Below are 8,596 nucleotides of genomic sequence, written 5' to 3' on the forward strand. Positions count from 1 at the left end.
AAAACCTTAAAACTTGAGAAGAAAACAAAGGAGAAAATCTAGGTGAACTTGGGTTTGGCAATGACTTTTTAAGATACAACATCAAAAGAATGATCCATGAAAGAAAAAAATTATAAGTTAGATTTTATTAAAATTAAAAACTTGTGCTCTTCAAAAGACTGTTAAGAGAATGGAAAGACAAGGGAGAAAATATTTGCAAAACACATATCTGATAAGGGACTTGTATCCAAAATATACAAAACTCAACAATACGAAAACAATCCAGGCTTCCCTGGTGGTGCAGTGGTTAAGAATCCGCCAGACAATGCAGGGGACACAGCTTGGAGCCCTGGTCCGGGAAGATCCCACATGCCACGGAGCAACTAAGCCCCTGCGCCACAACTACTGAAGCCTGCATGCCTAGAGCCTGCGCTCCGCAACAAGATAAGCCACTGCGATGAGAAACCCGCGCACTGCAAGGAAGAGTAGCCCCCACTCACCGCAGCTAGAGAAAGCCCGCGCCCAGCAACTAAGACCCAACACAGCCAAAAATAAATTAATTAAACAAATAAATTTAGTTTTTAAGAAAGTAAACAACCCAATTTTTAAAATGGGCAAAAGATCTGAACAGATACCTCACCAAAGAAGATATACAGATGAAAAGTAAACAAATGAAAAATACACTCAACTCCTTTTGTCATTAGGGAATTACAAATGAAAACAATGATGAGAGACTCCTACATACCTATTAGAATGTCTAAAATTTTTAAAAAGACCTATGTTAAATGCTGGTGGAGATACAGAGCAACAGGCACTCTCATTTATTGTTGGTGGGAATGCAAAATTGTACAGCCACTTTGGAAGACAATTTAGCAGCTTCTTACAAAGCTAAGCATAGTCTTACCATATGATCTAGCAATTGTGCTCCTATATATTTACCCAACTGACTTGAAAACTTATGTGTACACAAAAACCTGCACATAAATATTTATAGCAGCTTTATTCATAATCACCCAAGATTGGAAGCAACCAAGATGTCCTTCAGTAGGTGAGTGAGTAGTCTGTGTTACATCCATACAATGGTATCTGTAAGACACAGCATTGCCGAGTGGGTCTACTAGGTGCAAGTGATGTTTTTGGCCACATGGTGGTGGTTATTCAAGCTCTTGAATCGTTTGAAATCTCCCTTAGATCTTAGTTCCCAAAATAAAATTCAAATCAGGTACTAAACTCCTCCTGCCAGCACTCTGAGAGATAAAGAATTTTTATTCACTTTAAAAAGGTTAAAAAGGTTAGATTTCTCATCACGTGGTCTCTGCTATAAAATGCAGTCACAACTTTGCCAGGCTAAACCACAGAAACAAATACGGGGAATAACATGTCTTTACACTCTGACCTTACACTTACTGTCCCGTGTAATTAGTAATAGCAACGCTTTTTACTTCAAAAGTGTACAGTTTACAGGACTTCCCTGGTGGCACAGTGATTAAGAATCTGCTTGCCAATGCAGGGGATACGGGTTCGAGTCCTGGTCCGGGAGGATCCCACATGCCTCAGAGCAACTAAGCCCGTGTGCCACAACTACTGAGCCTGTGCTCTAGAGCCCGCGAGCCACAACTACTGAGCCCATGTGCCACAACTACTGAAGGCTGCGTGCCTAGAGCCTTGCTCTGCAGCAAGAGAAGACACCGCAGTAAGTCCACACACCGCAACGAAGAGTAGCTCCCACTTGCTGCAGCTAGAGAAAAGCCCACACACAGCAATGAAGATCCAACACAGCCAAAAATAAAAAAAATTTTTAAAAAGTGTACAGTTTAAACAATATGGAACCTCCTCAATTTCCCCCCAAATGGATCACTCCAACTTTTAACATCTTGATTTAACGAAATTTCCATCTGTTACCTATTTTATGACATGGGTCAGTGATTTGATTGCTTTGCCCAGAAGTCAGATACCTTTTTCAAAGACACCCGTTTCAATTAAGCCCATCCTAAGTAAGGTACTTTTTCCATTTGTTTGTTTTGCTTTGTTTACTGCAAAGACTTCCAACTTAAGTGTTACCACTGTGTTTTGGAGTTTGAAAGACTGAAAACAAACAGACAAAAACCCTTCTTTCTCCTGCGATTACGTTCATTACCACAAGGTGGTGGTTTCCTCAAGGGAAACACTTCTGTGATCCAAATTGAACACCAGGAGCATTTTCTCGATTAAAACTCTTCAGAGCCGTGATGTGACTGTGTAAAAGAAGAATGAACCTACTCGCTTTAACAGCAAATCACAAACCAGAGCAAATTATTTCCCCAGATAACTTCCAGTCTTCCATGTTAGATAAGAATGTATACATATAATACATCTTTGTCTAGGCTGACAAATATCTCTGCTTCTGGATATTATGTTTTCTTTTTCCATAAGTACCAGCATGTCCCTACTGTAACTTGCTCTGCGAAAGGCAGCCAGGAGTCATAGAACTGGGAACTTTCGAGTCTAATAGGCTTGGGTGGGCCCTGGACCTACCACCTACTGCCCGTGTGAGCTTGGGCAAGTTACTTCAACTTCAACTTCAACTTCCTCAGCCTCGGTTTCCTTGTCTTTAAAAGGAGGAGTATAATACCTACCATTCAGGGATGTTGTGGAGAGAGATAATGCCTTTTAAAGTTTCTGGACAGTAAAGCCGTTATTGGTATTGTTGTTAAAGTATCATGTTTGGAGTGTAGGATCATTGCTGGGAGGTAGCTTCTCAGTCAAGGATCAAGATGACCGCTCCCTCCCTTGCCTACAGATGGAGCCATTGGATTAGTTTTCCTCAGTCAGGGTGGACACGGTTAGTGTTACTCGGGGGCCTAAGTGGTGAAGTATCAGATGTAGAATCTTCCACACTCTGCCCCTAGCTGCCAGCTTGATGTTACCAGGATAGCTTTAATGACCAGAAATTTTACTTTTTTTTTTTGAAATTTTACATTTTTGATGAGATTTAATTTACCAATTTTTTATTCTATTTATTGTTTTCTTTGTCTGAAGAGATCTTTTCCTAAGGAATCTTTGCCTACTCCCATGAAGGCATACCCTTTATCTTAAAGTTATAATACTAGAAATTATTTTTTAATTATAATAAAAGAAGTTATTTAAAATTCACATTTAGATGATTAAAATGCACATTTGAGATGATCCATCTCAAATTCACTTTTTCATTGAAATTTTTATTGAGATATAGACTCACACAGTTGTAAAAATAACCTTGAGAAAATCTTTGTACACTCTGCCGAGTTTCCCCCAATGGTAACATTTTGTAAAACTATAGTATAATATTGCAACCAGGATATTGACATCAATACAATCCACCCATCTTACTCAGGTTTCCCTAGTTTTAGTTGTACTCATTTGTGTGCGTGTGTGTGTGTGTGTGTGTGTATTAGATTCTATAAAATGCTATCATATTTAGGTTCATGTATTCACCACCATAGTCAAGATCCTGAACACAAGGATCCTCTGTGTTGCCCTTTATAGCCACAACCACCTCCCTTCTACATATCTCTCCCCACCAGTCCCTAACTTCTGGCAACCAGTATTATGCCCTCTGTTTCTAAAATTTTGTCATTTAAAAAATATCTAGTATAGCACAGGGAATTCTGCTCAATATTCTGTAATAACGTAAATGGGAAAGGAATTTTTAAAAGAATGGATACATGTATATGTATACCTGAATCACTTTGCTGTACACCTGAAACTAACACAACATTGTTAATCAACTATACCCTAATATAAGATAAAACTTTTTTAAAATGATATCTAAATCGTATCACACAGTATGTAGCCTTTGGGGATTGGCTTTTTGTCACTCAGCATAATTCCCTACAGTTGTAGCATGTATCAATATTTTGTCCCTTTTTAATTGCTGCATATCCCACAGTATGGTTGTATCACTGTTTCAGATTAATTTTTGTGGAGGATATGAGATAGAGGTCAAGGTTCTTTTTTTATTCCATATGGATTTCTGACTGCGAGCACCATTTGTTGAAAAACTTTCCTTTACTCCATTGGATTACTTTGACACCTTTGTCAAATATCAATTGGTTGTTAAGTGTGAGTTTCTTTCAGGACTCTCTAGTCTATTCCACTGATCTATTTGTCTGTCCCTATGTCAGGACTCCTCTGACTTGATTATTATAGTTGCATAGTGTTATGAGCTGAATGTTTGTGTCCCCTCGGAATTCATATGTTGAAACCCTAATCCTAATGGGATGGTATTTGAAGGTGAGGCTTTTAGGAGGTAATTAGGTTATGAGGGTGATGCCCTCATGAATGGGATTAGCGCACTTATAAGAAGAGGCCAAAGAGTTGGCTAGCTCTCTTTCTGCCATGTGCCATCCTAAAATTTGTGTGGACATCTAAGGTCTTAATCCTAAATGGCCTCCGAGTTCTCTAAACTTCGCTAATATTTATCTCAAAGATTTGTGTGTGTCTTGGAATACTACCATATACATATTTGTTTTAATGGAAAAATAATGTTTTAAAATCCTAACCATCAGAGGTCTAAAATTCTTCTGTCTTGTTTGTTGACGGGGTGATGCTATTGGATTTCAGAAAATTGAGCTAAATTGAAATGAGCCAACCTTGCATTTTCAGTTTCAAAATCCAAGCAATTTCCCTTTTTCTGACTTGGTATTATAATATTTCAAATACTAAGACATGAAAACACATGGCTACAAATGATGATCATTTTCCAATCATTTTACAAGCTGGGACTGGACATTATTCAGAAGTGGTGCTGAGGATGCTGGTCCCAGGCTCTGAGCTGCAGAATGATGTTGGGGGCTGGCCACATTGTTCATGTGGCAGGGAATGGTTCTCACTCAAGATCAGCTTCTTATCAGCTGCCAGGAAATGGGTTTTTTCATCAAAGGGTTTTTTTCAGTGAAGACAGATTTCTGACACTTAAAATTTTATTTTTTACCCTGCTGTCAGCAATATAACTATGATGAGCCTGCGTGTAGTTTTCTTTGTGTTTATCCTTTTTGGAATTCATCAAACTCCTTGAATCTATGGATTTATGTCTTTCACCAGTTTTGGAAAATTCTCTGCCATTGTGTCTCTGAATACAGTCATTTCCCTCTTTTTGAAAGTTCACTTTATGTCACCTTGCTTTTATAAAAGACCTACATTAGTACATGTTTTCACTAATAGAAAGAAATCCATAGAGGCTTTTCACTTTTAAGGAAAAAGGCAAAAATCAAAAATAACATTCAGCATTTGTTTTGCAGGGAGCTGTTACAGAGGCAGCAAAAGTAGCATCACCAAGCTCCTTCCCAGGAACTACATTCAGTGTCTCAGCATCAAGGCACCATAGCTTTGAATGGTGGCTGTGAGCATGTGTGCCTTATTTCAATTTATTTTGTGCATCTATTAGCACAAAGGTAATTGCTATTTCATTTTATACTATTTCAGCCTATGAAAAGTTTCATAGGAACGTTCTACTTTCAGATAGTGGGGAAAACCTGTATTGCTTCTGTTCCATTTTCTCTCTCTCCTCTCCTTCTGCGACTCGGGTGATATGAATGTTAGACATTTGAATATGCCCCACATATCTTTTTGATACTATTATCTCTTTTTCTCTCCACCTTTTTTCTCCCTCTGTGCTTTAGTTTCAACATGTTCTTTTGACTCATCTTCAAGTTCATTAATTTTGTGCTCAACAGTGTTCAATCTGTTATTAAACTTATCCAATGAGTTCTTGATTTCAGTTATTATACTTTTTAAGTTCTAGAATGTTCACTTTGTTTTTATAGTTTTGGTTTTTTGGTAGATTCCACTTATCTGGTGCCATTTTTCTCCATCTACTCTGTCTACATTTTTCTCCACTTTATTCAACATATTAATCTAAGTGGAGGTATTATGAATTTTAAAAGTACAATTTACCCTTGAAAGGCACGGGTTTGAATTGCACTGGTCCACTTTTACATGGATGTTTTTCAATAAATATACAGGCAGGCGGCCCTCAGTATCCACGAATTCCACATCCACAGATCCAACCAATTCAACCAACTGCAAATCGCAAACTGAACACATGCTCTGAGGTTGGTTGAATCTGTGGATGCAGAACCATCAGATACTGGAGGGCCAACCATGGGGCTTGAGCATCTGTGGATTTTGGTGTCTGCATCGGGTCCTGGAACCAATCCCCTGTGGATACCGAGGGATGACTATGTAATACACATACAGTGAAATGTGTAAAGTGTGCTAATCATTATTAGCACAGCTTATTGAACTTTCACGTTGGTATATGTTCATAAAACCACCACCCACATCAAGATACATAACATTTCTGGCACTTCTGTCCTGCCCAAGCAGTTATCTTCCTCTCCCCCAGGAAAAAACCACTATTCTGACTTCAATCACCATCAGTTAGTTTTACCTTTTACTGGTCTTCATAAAGGTCTTTTGCATCTGGCTTCTTTCACTTAATATAGTATCTGTGAGATTCATTCCTGTTGTTTTTGTATTGTTCTTAGTTATTGCAGTAGAGTATTCCATTGTATGAATAAACTACAATTTATTTATTCATCCTCCAGTTAATAAACGTTTGGATTGTGTCCCGTTTAGGGGCTAATTTCTCTTAGATATATACCTAGGAGTAGAAACGTTGAGTCCAATGGTAGCTGTATGTTTAGTTTTAGTAGATTCTGCTAAACAGTTTCTCAAAGCCAGTTGTGCCAGTTATCAATTTATTACCTCTCAGATCCAATTCCATACTTAATGACCTGCCCTGTGCTAATGGAGCTGGGCCCTGCAAACGTTTCTCCTTTGCCATCTGGCACAGTGTTAAGGTTTGTCAGTAGGGAGCACTGGCAGTCACTGCACGAGAAAGAGGACTCTCTTCCCGGTTCTGATGTTCTCACCTGGAAGATTCCTGCAGCATGTGGCAACCAGAAATACAAAGCACATCTCCATGGGCAGCTTCTTCCAAAACCCCAGAGGCTGACCTTCCAATGCATCACTCCTGTGGGAAGTTTTCCAGCAATTTCCACGGTGTGGCACCCTTCCATGGATCGCTTCCCTCAGCACGAAGAGGAATGCTTTCCAATGAATACCATCTGCATAGACCTTCAGCAAACCTCTTCATCATCCAGTGGGTCATGGCTACATAATCTCCAACAAGGTATGGTTCTCAGCCCACTGGTAGAAGTTGAAGGTTGGGACTCATACAGACTTGTTCCTTCTTTGGGTGCTCTGTCTCAGCCCGAGAGGCTGCTCCCAACATCTGCTATAACTATATTCTTTAGAGTTCTCTTTTCTCCTTAGTAGGTAGTCCCCTCTAATACTTAATAATTCTTTATATTAAATTTTCCTGTCCAAAGTACTGTGTAGTTTCTGTACCCTGCATACACCCTGGCTGATGCATGGATATACCATTTAATACCTCCACCAGCAGTGTATGAGCGTTCCAGTTCCTCCACAGTCAAAGTTCTGTCTACTGACTCCAGTATCTGAATGATCTGGGTGTCTACAATTTTTTCTCTTCCTTATCAATTATATGTTCATACCTCTTCACAAGACTAGTTATGTTTTACTGTACACACACATTGTAAATAAGAAGTAGAGAGACTCCAGATGATGTCATTTGACCCACAGTGTTCCCTCTTTCCTCTGACAAGCAGGTGGGTTAAGGAGTGATCATCTCAATCCATTGAAGGATTGAGCTGGGTTGTGGCTGGGCTTCAGTTTTTACAGGACTCAACGTATCTCCGGTTTATCTCTATTCCTCATGTGTGGATTTTGATTGAGAGCCTTGCAGATCTCTGTCTCCTAAGCCATGGAAGGTTATGGAGAGTCAGCTCTGCCCTTCAGAAGTTCCCAGTCCAGCTCTCTGGACACTGTCCCCACGGAGCTTCAAAATCTGGCAAATCTCAGGAAGAGGCAGGAGCTGGCCTTGTTTTTGAGGCAGGCTCTTTCTTCTTGGGAAGGCTTTATTTTCTAAGCACTGTGGGACTTTGGAAGATTTCACTCTGCTTTTTAGATGCATTTAGATTCGTTCCAATACCATGTGACCAGTAAAAGCTTTACTGGTTTCTCTTTATTCCATTAGAAGTCTTCTTTCTGGACAAAGATTGATCATCAGCCAGTGCCCCGAATTAGCAAATGTCCTTGGGGAGGGGAGAGGGAACAGCTGGAGAGCCTCATCTCATTTTGTTGCAATAGGAGAATTGACCAGCCACAACCTACCACGTCCTACTTAGAAGAGGAAATTTCTTGGGCTTATGAAGCTCAGAACTCTTTTCAAACTATTGTCCCTAGCATGTGTTTCAAAATCTTAGAATAGACTTTTCTTTCTAGACAAATTTCTATCATGTCACTACCCTGAGGCTATAGGTGTCAAAACACGGTTCACGGGCTTCCCTGGTGGCACAGTCGGTGAGAGTCTGCCTGCCAATGCAGGGGACACGGGTTCGAGCCCTGGCCTGGGAGGATCCCACATGCCGTGGAGCAACTGGGCCCGTGAGCCACAATTACTGAGCCTGCGCTTCTGGAGCTTGTGCTCCGCAACAACAGAGGCTGTGAGAGTGAGAGGCCCACGCACCGCGATGAAGAGTGGCCCCCACTTGCCACAATTAGAGAAAGCCCA

This window comes from Phocoena phocoena, chromosome 4 (assembly GCF_963924675.1).
Source record: "Phocoena phocoena chromosome 4, mPhoPho1.1, whole genome shotgun sequence".
NCBI lineage: Eukaryota > Metazoa > Chordata > Mammalia > Artiodactyla > Phocoenidae > Phocoena > Phocoena phocoena.